Source organism: Semicossyphus pulcher, unplaced genomic scaffold (genome assembly GCF_022749685.1).
Source record: "Semicossyphus pulcher isolate SPU_LCO1_2020_fin unplaced genomic scaffold, fSemPul1.0.p SCAF_15, whole genome shotgun sequence".
In the NCBI taxonomy this organism is placed as follows: Eukaryota; Metazoa; Chordata; class Actinopteri; order Labriformes; family Labridae; genus Semicossyphus; species Semicossyphus pulcher.
This window is the reverse complement of record NW_027211659.1, coordinates 23924381-23937219: the sequence shown is the minus strand read 5'-3', so window position 1 is coordinate 23937219 and position 12839 is coordinate 23924381. Positions and strand designations below refer to the sequence as shown.

At 41.4% G+C, this 12839-nt stretch overlaps 1 protein-coding gene across 1 annotated transcript in view; it reads left to right on the top strand.

The window, feature by feature from the left end:
* Positions 1 to 255: 255 nt before the first annotated feature.
* LOC138592162 (calcitonin gene-related peptide type 1 receptor) overlaps positions 256 to 12839 on the top strand; it is a 36534-nt gene continuing 23950 nt past the window's right edge. Inside the window, exon 1 of the mRNA XM_069662836.1 lies at positions 256 to 340. The gene's annotated coding sequence lies outside the window, so the exon portion shown is untranslated. The remainder of the gene's footprint in view (positions 341 to 12839) is intronic.

Sequence of the window (12839 nt, the reverse complement as noted above, 5' to 3'; positions counted from 1 at the left end):
GACTGTGGTGCTGGGGGGTGTTGTGATGGGGGCTTGTGAACAACACTGACTTCCAAGTTTGTATGAGAGTGTGGGAGTTAAGTGGCAAACCGTCCTGCAGTGAATAGAGCTGACCACAGCTCGCAGCTCCTCAGCTGTAGCTCCGCTGTGATGTAACAGGAAGTAGTGGGTTGCCTTCCAACGTCAACCTGACAGCCGCTTCAGCTGCGCTCATTGAGCGCCGGAGATCCACCGTGTTTGCTGCTCTGTACCGAAGCCGCGGACTGAAGACACTTTGGGGATTGCCTTGAGAGTTTATTCCTGGTCAAACCTCCGCGCTGCTGCTGGATTTTATTCTCTGGTAAGACGCACAGAAACGAATTGTGAAATGTGTGCGAAACGCTGTGTTAGTTCTTTATCTGTGTGCAGTTTCAGCTCCTGCAACGTCGAGTAAAATTAATGCACAGAGTTGACAGTGCATTTTGTCCGTGGTTGTGTGTTTAAGGGGTCATTTCAGTTGTATCTGCATGGATTACAGTGTCGTGGCATGTGCATTAACAGAATAGGCTGATATGCCCCGAATCCGCAGGAATAACCGGTGTGAGCATCCATGACCGGGTCCAGATAATCTGCAACGTCCTTCTGCCAGGAGAAAATATTGAGTATTGTAGGAAAACACAGTGAAACAACGGTGTATAGGGGTCTGGGCATCATGAGGCAATATGCGTCTTGTATGCTCACTTATACCATTATGTTCTAATCATACAAGGCATAGTTCTCATGTGGACTCAGCTTTCCAGATTTATGCAGATTTTATTCACAATGTCTTCTAATGTACAGCTAGGGAGCTACTGAGAGTTTACTCAGCTGCAGCATGTGTGTTCATGCTTTATGGACATGCGTAAAAGCCTTTCAGAATTAATACGCAGCATTTGCTGCTTTTGTTAAACCACAGATTAGAATAACATTGTAGATATTTTATAATCATCTTGCATGCAAGGCTGAGTCAGCTATGGTTGACTATATGGCCATGCATAAAATACCAGACTTGACATCCATCCTATAGATAGAATAATGACCATTACAGTTCAATCAAGGGCTTTTCACATGGACTGAGCTGGAGAGCAACAGTGATTCAGCTCCATTCAGCTCTGAGGCTTTGATGGAAGCGGTGCTCACTGCTTGCTAAATCATCTGCATGGTTACATAAGCGGCATATTTGGACATGCTGGAAGTTTGTGGGCCGGGCAGTACGAATGATAAGGGTGGCGATGATGAGGACGGTGTGTAGGTGGAGGATGTGAGAGCGGTGGTCACTGTTGGCAGAGTACACAGTGCTGGTGAAAGATGCAGGGAGGTGGCAGAGCAGGAGCACATTCACAGCCAAGTTTGTGGACTTTTTCTGTCAACACGTTCGAATGTGATGCAGTTGTGCTGCAAGCTGGACTGCAGACATCTCCTGGGATGTGCAATGATGAACTGGAGCTGCAGGAAGCCTAACTACAGCCCTTTTCCCACCTTTTATACTGATGGGTGGAATAACAAAACCCGAATTGCTTGTGGAAAGAATCAATTTAACAGGTTTTCTGTTGTGTTTTTAAATGCTTCTTTGCCTTGAAACTGAACAGGAACATTTCTCCATATTATTTTCTCCACCACAATATCTCCTCATGGCAAAAAAACAAAGACCCTGTTGAATACATTGAGCAACTGCAAACCTGGTTTAAAACGTGTTTATCTTGTTTATCATTTTACTCTAATGTGCTGCACAGCTTCATCAGAATTGTGTGGGTGTGGTTCGATCAGATTTTATTGACTGTAGCCTGGCAACACAAATCACTCCACAACTGTCATTACAGTGTGAATCAATTGATTTGCGCTTCACAATAGTCAAACTAGTGAGAAGAAACACCAGATTCACAAATGCTGAAACCTCTCATGTGAAATAATCAAACAAATGTGGCAGATTAGTTTAATGCTCAGGTTGAGACGCTTCACTTATAAGAAAGAAGATAGAAAACGGTTTTATTGTGTCGTCGTTAGGAGTGTCTTTAAATGCTTCAGATCTGTTGTAGCCATGCACACATTAACGGATAGCTGAACACTCTCAAACGTGACTGTGATTATGCTAGTTAGCTTTAATGAGGTAGAAACATGAAGTGCGTTTTCATAGAGCACTAAATACTATAAATAGGGCTGAACAATTCATCGAAATTTGATCAAACTCGCGATATTGCGACTGCAATTTTCAAATCGCATTAATTAATTAAATATTGTGCTGCAGAGATGTTCTAGCCTACAGGTCATACACAAACAAAAGTATCAAATATCTTTGTTTGGTACTGATCCTCGCGAAAAACACACCATAATCATTTTAATGTTTTTCAATGAAAATGAGAATGATGTAAAAATGATCACTCCCTTTAATATCACAAATCATATCGCCCCACTATACACAATCATGTTTTTTTTTTTAATCTATTAAAACAGGATTATGCTAAAACATAACTTGTTTTTTTAAGTAGAAGTGATGCAGCTTCAGTGTAACCTCCGTCTCAACTTCACTTCATCCTCCATGCTCCCTGTGGAACATCACGCTGCGACTATCTGCTTCCATCTGGTCCTATCCTGTGCAGCATGTCGCGCCTCGCCCCAAGTTTGGTTTACTGTTTTCAGTTCCGATATCACAGCTCTCCGCCAGGTTGTTTTAGGCCTCCTTGTTTCCTCTTTCCTGGTGGAGTCCATCTCGAGGCTACTTTAGGAATGTGGTCCATTCTGAGGACGTGTCCGATCCATCGGAGGCGCCATGTTTAATTTTCAGCACCACATTACGACAGTTTGTGTTTGTGTTGTGTGTTTTTGTACACAAAAGAGGCAACGTACCTTCTGTTGTTGAATGCATTGATCTCTTTCATGTCACTCAACCACTCACCAGCATTCTGAGGCATTACTGTTATACAGTCGGATCTTGGTCTGTGCAGCTGCACTGCTTTGCTCGTCCATAAGTGTGAATAAGTTGTGTTCAATTAAATAGGAATAGATTTGAGAGGCTTGAAGGAAATATGTTCAGTGATTCACAAGAAAAAAAACAGATATAAGATAAAGTCACATTTTTATTTGCTCATCTGTTGATCATTTCAGGAACCACTAGGAATCAATTTTCCACAGGTTTAGTTTTCTCTGTGTTGAGTTATTTACATGCCCATGTCAGTGAATAAATCCTTTAATACACGTTTTGATTTTAATTCCTTTTATGTTAATAGACACAAATGTTCAGAAATACCAAAAAGTCAGCCTCGTAAAACCGTGTTTTCACTTCACTGTCCATGCATGTCATCTGACAGGACACTCTGGACCGCCAACAAGCCAAAGCTGCCAGTTGGCAGCGCCATCAGATGAGCCTGTGAGGCCTTTTTTTTCCTCCGACATCTTCCAGCCGCCCGGGCCTTTACTAAATACATGAGCTGACTGTGCAGTGACAAAGTCATGCAACCCATCAGATTCAGCGCGTTTATAGCCTGAGTCCAGAAAACAGCTTTTAAATGTGGGTGAGACAAAGGTCTTGGCAGCATAACTCCCAAAGCTCTGCGATCTCCATGGTATGGTGGATGTGTTTCTAAAGTGATGGCATTTCGACGGTTGTGCCAGAGGAATCTCATTCACACTGAGGCTGATACCGTCGCGCAGAAGCTCTGAGCTGCATTAGAGATTCATTCAGGACCACTTCTCTGCAGCAAAGGGGGTGATTTTCTTTCTACCATCCACTGAGGAGCAATCGTTGTCATATTACCATGACACTGTGGTGACATCGTAGTGCAAATTTGCTGTGATTGCGTGTATGTTTTGTGTTGTTGTGAGGGATTTACGTTCCCACAAACACCACTGGCAGCACACTCCTTTGAGTGTAAAGGCCGCCTGATCCACAGTCACAAGAGTTATGAAGATTCTGATGAAACTCAACCCCTCATAAATCACAGAGACACGCTGGGCTCTTGCTGCCTGCGTCTTATTGATTTACCTCCTACATCCATTGTCCTGTTGTAAGAGCTCTCACATATATTTATTAATGGATGCCACCGCCGATTCCTTTTTCTTCAATCATCTTTAACCCTTTGAAACTGAGCCTCGCGGCCATGATTCTGTTTGAATCAATCTAATATATAAACTGCAATAGCTACAGCCTTTGGTCGTCTTGCAGCTGTAAGACTTTCCTCTTGTGCATCATACAGTTCTATGTTTGTTGATAAGGTAATTAAGCTGAGATAGGTATGGTAAGAAAAGGCAGCACAGCCATCGCCTGCAAAAGACCGTTTTTGTATTTTTTTACACATTACTGTTTAAATTGATCTTAATTAAAAACTGTAATATGTGGATCCTTCATTCTTTTTGCAACAGAGCACGTATGCCTCTGTCTATTGCATCATCGTATTGTACGTTTACTGATGATGTCATAACATTACGTAACATGCAGCGTAACACAAAATGTGGCATCATCAGGGGACGGCAGCGATCTGGCCGCAAGAGATCCTGTTTTAAAAGGATCAAATATTCTAAAAATTCTTAATGGTCGGTTAACAGTTAACCGGTTAAAATGCACATCCCTAGTCTGATTATTTAGCAAAATCTGATGAAATATAAGTCCAATTTTTGGGGGTATTTTATGGTTTATTGACCTACCTTACATTCGAGCTGAGGTTGTACAGATTGTAGAGATACGAAGCCTTTAAAGATACTCCATGAAATGACATCATCAGTAGTACAAACACAAAGGTATGCACTTGCGGGTTCATTTCTATTGTTCAAAGCTGCTTTCTAACTCATTCAAGTTGAACCTTCTTGTGTTTCTTTGATGAAATCTTCAACCAAAACATACATTGTCTTTTTTCCGTTGCCAAACCCCAGGCTGAAGTTATCATCACAGTTATCATATTACACAAAAGCACAATGATGTACGTATGCGGCGCTCTCAGAGGCTCCCCTCAGGTTCTGGATTCAGTTTCGGGGATTGTGAAACCCTTTGAGGTGTTTTTTTTCCGCTCATACATTATGGACGCTCATTTTTTCCCCACTGTGATTTCAGCACACAAGGTGCCTGATGAGCATGAACTGTCATGGGCTTTAGCGTCTTGAGACGCAGCATATGAGGAGCTTTGTGTGAGTGCAGTGGCTGGAAATGAGAGCTGCAGAGCTTAGCGGAGGACGGAGGACAGCAGAAAGAGGCTGTGTGGTTTCTAAGGGTGTTCCATGTTTGTGTGAGCTAAACAAACCGTCAGTGACACAGGCTTCCTGATTTACTGTGTGGGAGGGGGCCTCTGGCATATGGAATAGAGGAAATGGTCCCCGGGAAGCTCTCGGTCTTTGTCTTCCAAAGGTGAACGTGCAGTACTTCATAGTTGTCACATTTTGTGCACATGCTGTTGTTTGTATCCTTTGTGCTGGAAAGAAACCAGCGCAGCCTCTTTTGTTTAATCATATAAAGCAATTCTATTCATTCAAATGCAAAACTGCTGTAGAAAAGCTCATTTCCAGCCAGTTTGCGCCGCTCTGAAACTGCTCCTCAGCGCTGCAGTTTCTGCTGCTGTGAGCAAATGTCTGCAGCAAACATTTCTGTTGGATCTCCAATTAGCTAAGTTACTCTAGTGTGAAAATGGGACTGTTATTATTGTCAAACGCAGGCCGCCGTTAGCCGTGCCAAAAACCTCTCCATATGATTGCAGTTAATTGGTTTCAAGTTTAATTAAAGTCCCAAATTACTTTGTACCCATTTAAAAACCACACTGTATTATTGTCCGTACTCTTTTTACAGGTCATTAACACAAATCATTGCGTGACTTGGATGTATACTCAATTTGGATTGGTTGGAGGAGGTCTCTCTTGTTGTTGTAGTTAAACCCTTAAAATCAAGAGCTTGCAACACAATATCTTGTTGAATTTACTCCATATAGATTCCACTCACTGCAATCTGAGAAGAAAGATTGAAAAATACATACAAATGTTTAAAGTCACACTGCAAATCAAAGATCTGTGCACTCTCACACATGTTCGTAGGAGCTTCCTCGTGTAAGCAGTTAAATGTTTTTGTTGCACAAACCCAAGGCATACCGAGCAACTTGAGCCTGTTAGTCATGACGTGAATAGCTCCCTTGGAGGTCAAGTCTAGGGCCCGCAGTGAGCACATGGAGGATATTCCCCTGTTTTCTTGGGGGTCGTCTTAAAACAGCAGTGAATTTGACCGCGCTCCAGGGTTATTTTTGTCGTGGCAATTCCAGTAGGGAACCACTCATATTAGTCCCGGGTGACCCTGTGTGAGTACTCTGCGGTCAGACTAATAAATGCTAAAAGAGATGTTATTAATAAAATCTGTTTCATATTTTTGTAATGACATTTTTGAATTCTTTAGCAGATGCCTGGTTTCTCTTTTATATTCGTTTTTTTGGTGTATCTTTTTAAGTATTAAAGCGGCAAGAATTAATAGATTTTTCAGTACAGTTCAACTTTTCAGTAATTTTTCAAGCAAAAAAATTTTTTTTTTCTGCTTCCAGCTTCTTAAATGTGAGGATTTGCTGCTTGTATTGGTTTCTTCTGACTGTGAAAGAGGAGTGTTTGGGTTTAGGACTGTTAAATATGGCTTTTAAAGATGTTATTTTGGGCTATTAGAAGTCCTGATGAGCTTATGTTCCCCTGGTGCTTATTTTTTTTTATAGTCTTTAGCCCTTTTCACACGGGACTAGTATTAGCTTTGGACCTCATGTGATTTATAGATGACCCCCCCACGTCTGTGTTTCGTGTGGCGCATTGGCACGGGATGAGCAAAGTCTGTATTTTACTACAATTTACAGACATTATCCCCCCAGAGATGATAGAAAATGTCAAGGCTTCGCGTAACATCTGCTTAAAGTTGTAAGCCTGTTGAAAGATAGAAAAACGTTCCTCTCCGCATGTTGCCATGCATATCATCCATCTCGTCTTTAAAGATTTCGCTCGTGTGGGATTTGAGTTTGCTCTTTCTGTGAATGTGTCCCCGTGCTGTGTTGTGAGTCGAGCCTCCTGAATTTGCACCCAAAATGCTGTCAAAACTTTAATTTATAGTTTCCACCGCAGCCTCCATAATTCTCGACCGACAAAGAAGCAGGAAAAAACGCTAACAAAAACATGACAGAGAAAAAAATTCAACCCCAAATTATGGAGATGCTGGTTCGCACAGGACTAACATTATCAGATGAAATATGGTACGTAATTTGCACTGGAAGTTTTACTTTATAAATTACGGACATGGTCAATTTGCACGGGATTAAGATCACAGACAACCTCCGCAATTATTAGAAATTACTAGAGGTCCCCAGGTAATACTAGTCCAGTGTGAACAGGGCTTAAAGATACTCGAATTTTTGAGTTCTGTGCTCTCGAGTGCCACCCACTGACGATAATCGGTAATTGCGGGAGCGCACTTCCCAATTTAACCAGACTTCTACAGCTGGCTCCCTTTGTCTTTGGATTTTCACTTACTTTTGAAGTTGTATCTGTAGTCATCAATTTTTCTTTGTTTGTTCAGCCATAGTAGATTACTGTTTACTCGCAACACTTGCAGAGACCGGAAAAGCAGCCGCTTAGCTCCGCCTACCCTTTCTGACAGACCAACCACTGCTGGCTGATGGTAAACGCGTCACTAACTGGGCGCCCCTTGTGATTTTTTTTCGCGAAAGTCGCACCAGACTCCCAGTCCATAAAAATACTATATACTGCAAATGCAAAGGCTTTCATCAGTGGGCCACAGGCTCAATCACCATTGTGTTACCTCATTCAGTGATAGTGACCTGAAAGACATTTATTTAAACTGAAAAATTCAAGATTATACCTCATAGAGTATCTCGATTAATGGGGAAAATAATAATAAGATTAATCAAAAAAGAAAAGAAAATACTCTCAAAGGCTGCAACTAATTATTACACATATTTTAGTAAGTTTGAAAGTTGCTTTTTCTGAAGCAGAATGTGAGTAGTGGTATGTTGGTTTGGGACTCTTTGGATATATAGAATGACACTAAACACCAGGTGGAATATTCAATGGGGCTTCACTAGCTTGCAGAGAGATCCCAAAGGCATTTCTATTGGTTGAAAATGTTACTAAGCACTGTATTCCAACTCTCAGGGCAGGTTTTGCCCTTAAAATCTCCTTAATGACGACTAATCGCTGCTTGAAACACAGCGATGAATGTTTCAGATGCAGAAACGGAATGGAACAGAAACCCTGCTGAGAGAGCCTGTGTGAAGCCGTCAGCCTGTCACTGCCCTTTGTGCCCTTAACAAAGAAAGCGGAGTGACCTGTGAAGATGCGGATCCATGTAGTGGAAAGAATTAGAATTAGCCGCACTTTCCCACCAGACTGTGCTGTATGCCTCAAGTTATAGCAGCGAGCACATGCTCAGCAGGTTATGCTATTTTAATCGCAGCCTGGAAGGCTTACAGCTGCATTAAAACATTTACATTAACTCCAAGGAGAATCACTAGCAGCTATGCAGGTGCAATGCACGATGGAGCCCGGTTTATTTTTAACCTGTGTATTTTTATCGAGTTATTTGTGCTATTTTTTCCTTTGCGTAGACTAGAGGCCTCTGGAACAGGATCCTCGTCCTACGGTAAGACCTTTAGTACTCTTAACCTCCTTTTACAGTAACCGGAGATGACCATGGTGTTTGCCATGTTTGTGTCCTGTTGAAATAATGATGATGCATGCTATTGGAACTAATGCAATTTAAGATTAGGAGAGGACACTGAATGTTACCTGATGAACAAACAGTTAAATATCAAAATGTGACTTTATGGAGAGTTGTGTGCTGGACTGTGGCAGATTGTTGTTTTTGGTCTTTGGGTTTTATTTGGATTAAACAGCTAGAAACAACATGTTGATTAGAGAGCATTAGAGGTGCTGGCAGGCAGATTGTGTTACCCCAGGCTCAGATCCTTTATTTAACGCTGCTGTGAGGAGTTCTATATGAACTACAAAAGCAAAAGAGTCCATCAAGAATAAGATGTGTTATTTATTTATAGTTATTTTCATGGCCTCTCACAGCTGCCACCAGCTCGGTGTTCGACGAAGCCGTTTATGAAGTGTCTTTGTATTGATTTACCACAGAAAAGATTCACAGTAAGTGATTCATTTGAACGTTACAATAATAATAATAATAATAATACATTTTATTTATATAGCGCTTTAAAAGGTACTCAAAGACACTTTACATGTAAAAACTAAATAGCAAAGACAGTTAAAGCAATATACAGTATAATAATAACAATCAAGGTGCAGAAAGTACAGTTAAAATGTGTATATAATGAAGCAGGATGAGATTTATGCATGTAGAGGTCAAGATCAGCAAAGAGAAAAGGCGTGCCACTTTGTCCACAGGGGTCCAAAAGGTCCTCACAGTAGTGAGGTAGTGAAGTACAAACACCACAATGTAAGAAAACTCCATTACAACTAAAGAAGTTTTTACTCGACTAAGGTAAAAATTAAAAAGCATGATCAGCAAATTGTACTTCAGTTTTTGCAGAAACCGCCCCTGTGAATGATTTATGAAACTACTGTTTCACTGTTGAACCCGGTCCAAGCGGAGCTATTATTCACAACTTTATATCAGGCCCCCTCAGAAGGATCACAAAATACATCGGAGGGATTTTGAGATGATTAATGGGCTGGAAGCAGAGAAAAACTTTCCTCCTCTCTGCTTTTTCTGGAAATTAATGGAGAGTTTTTCCCCTTTGGGATTCCAAAAGTTATTTTAACTAAACACTTTGAGACGTTAAGAGGCTGATAGCTAAGATGAAGCCTGTGACAAGGAGCCCCAACAGGAGGTAAGAGGTCATGAAGCTAAAAAAATGTAAGCTAAGTAAAAAGTGTGAAGCTAATTTTAAAAATGACTTTAAAACATACTGGTATCTTGTAAATCACACAAATGTAGTTGATAAATGTGTAATATTCCCCATTGAAATGTATTGTGGAGTAACATTAGCAAGTAGCACCAAATTGAAATGACTCCAAATTGTGCTTAAAGTAGTTATCTCAAAGTTTCGTTCTCTTTGGCGGCACCTATGGCGATAAACGGTAATTGCAGGAGCACACATCCCAGATATCCAGACAGTGTTGCATGTGTGACGTCCCCGGTTGGCTCCGGTTGTAACTCTTGATTTTCCTCGCTGACGGTCGTTTTCCTTTTTAGACTGTTTGCTTCATCTGAGCGTCGGGTTTGTTTCTTTTTCTTTGGATTTTCACTTATTGTTGAAGTTGTATCTGTAGTCATCCATCTTTTCTTTGTTTGTTCAGCCATAGTAGATTACTGTTTACTTGCAACACTTGCAGAGACCGGAGAAGCAGCCGCTTAGCTCCGCCTACCCTCTCTGGCAGACCAACCACTGCTGGGTGATGGCGTCACTAACTGGGCGCCACTTGTGATTTTTTTCTGCGAAAGTCGCACCAGACACCCAGTCTGTAATACTGCAACTGCAAAGGCTTTCATCAGTAGGCCATCGGCTCAATCACCATTGTGTTACCTCATTCGGCGATAGATAGTGACTTGACAGACATTTATTTAAATGAAAATCCTAAAGAGTATTACTTTAAGTCCAGTACTTGGGAGTTCTTCTGAGTGACATTGCACTACTAGTGCGAAGTTAGCAGTCTCACCTCGTTATCAGCCTATAAATTAAGCTAACTGACTCTCACTGACAGTGATTATCCATCGTCTCATTTAAATCTCAGCATGAATGTGAGTCAGTGTTTAGCTGTTGCCATTGTTTGCTTGAAAGTAGAGAGTGGATAAACACAGAGGGAATGAGGCTGGACTTTGGCTTTAAAAGGGGCTCTGTTTTTAAAGCATTTTGGATATTGAAACAATCATGAAGCAACAGTACTTACAGCAGGTGTTTATTTAATTCTGTGTTCTGATTTTAGGACATACCGGTAGTTGTGTGATGTTAAGCAGTCATCCTCACAGAGTAACGCTGCATTTATCTCCATCAGTGAGCTGTGACTGGTGTCCACCGTTCCTCTTTGATAACGCTGCTTTGTTTGGCAGCCTTCCACGCTCTTAGTAGATTAAATAGTTCTGGATTTTTTCAGGAACTGAATGTCTGGCATCCTTGGGACCTTGTTAGCTGATCCATGATGTTTTCAGAACTGGCATTGAACAGGCAGATCTTGTTTAAAGCTGTCAGATACTTGACACTCAGCACGGTGTGACTCACCTGTGTTTCTGCCTTTTATATGGATGATTGAAAGAGCAGTTTAACAATATATTTGTTCATCTTGTTCTGTATGTGGCAAGCTGACAGACACTAGCCAGCCAGCAGCAGCCATGTAAAGAGTCAATTGCCGAACGAGTTGTTTGAGGAGGAGCCAGCTTTGAAGAAGAAAGTCTTGCTTCATTGACATGGATTCATGCTGACGGCAGAAGGACAATACCTTCTGCACAACACGGGGAAAACAGATGGAATAGCAGGACAGCAAAATGATCGGCCTCCTTTGTCCACATCACCCATGTTTTCTCCTTGTGTGAGAGAGCTAGGGGACAACAGGTTGTAATTTGTTTGTGTTTTAGGTACACCCCGGACTGATCACCAGTCAATCACAGGACTGACACAAAGAGACAGAGAACCATTCACACTCACACTCACATTTTCAGGCCAATGAACCCAACGAGCATGTCTTTGGACTGTGGGAGCCGAAGTACCCGGAGAGAACCCAAGCATGCACAGGGAGAACATGCAAACCCCCCACAGAAGGGCCCCCTATGTCCTAACCAGGATTTCAACGAGGAACCCTCTAGCTGTGAGGCAACAGCGCTAACCACTGCACCACCATGCAGCCAAAAATGTATTTTATTGTTTTCTTTTTTTGTATTTTGGACGGCAACCCAGGTGAATGCAGATAGTGAGCGTCATTAGGCCGTCTAATTCTGTCTTTGTCAACAGAGTAAGTTGTTTCCTCACCGTGACATCCCAAATGTCCCACAGCACCTATTTCTTATCATTTATCCTTTTTTTAATCATACCATGTTGCTGTAATCGCTAGCAAACTCAGTGCAAGTTTGTCATGGTAATAGCTTTTACCTGTAAAATGTTGCCATAACGTGAAATGCAAGAGACCTCAAAACTGTTTGACGGTTACATTATGTTCAGATCAGATCAAATATGACACAAATAGAAATTGAAATGTTCGCTTCATGTGGAAGTTTTTGCTAACATTTTAATCTTATGATGTTAATAGTTTTATTTTGTGTTACAGGTTGTTTACTCTCCCCAAGAGAAACAAAAAAACAACAAAAAAAGCGACTCTAAAGTTAAAAACCAGGCACTCTGATCCAAAGGGATAGCATAGGCAGTAAAGGCGTAGTCTCTATTTACAGATTCTACATAGAAATATAGAATCTGTAAGCAGGGACGTGGATTTTAGGGATGGCAAGTGTTCTGGTTTCTGTTTGTACTACGCTTGTAGTCCAAGCAATATTGACCAATCACGTATCAGCAGGCGGCAGCATATGGAGGAAAAACAGTCCATGTGGAGAGCAAAAGAAGGCGGAATAAAATCTGCCGTAACGACATCCCGGCTCCCATCAGCGTCATCTGACAATTATTTAGCTTCTTATTAATCTCTATGAACAGACATCTGCAGCACGTTCAGCTAACAATCTGTTTTAGGTCAAAAGTTCAACTTGAGACAAATTCCCTTCACGCTGTTTCACGAAAGCCATTCAGCGTTTAGATTTCCCGACTTCATTGAATGCATCAGAAATGATGGATCCGACATCCGTTCAACAAACGAGCATTTTAAAAGTAGTTTTCTTCTCCTCTTGAGGACAGACCTGACAA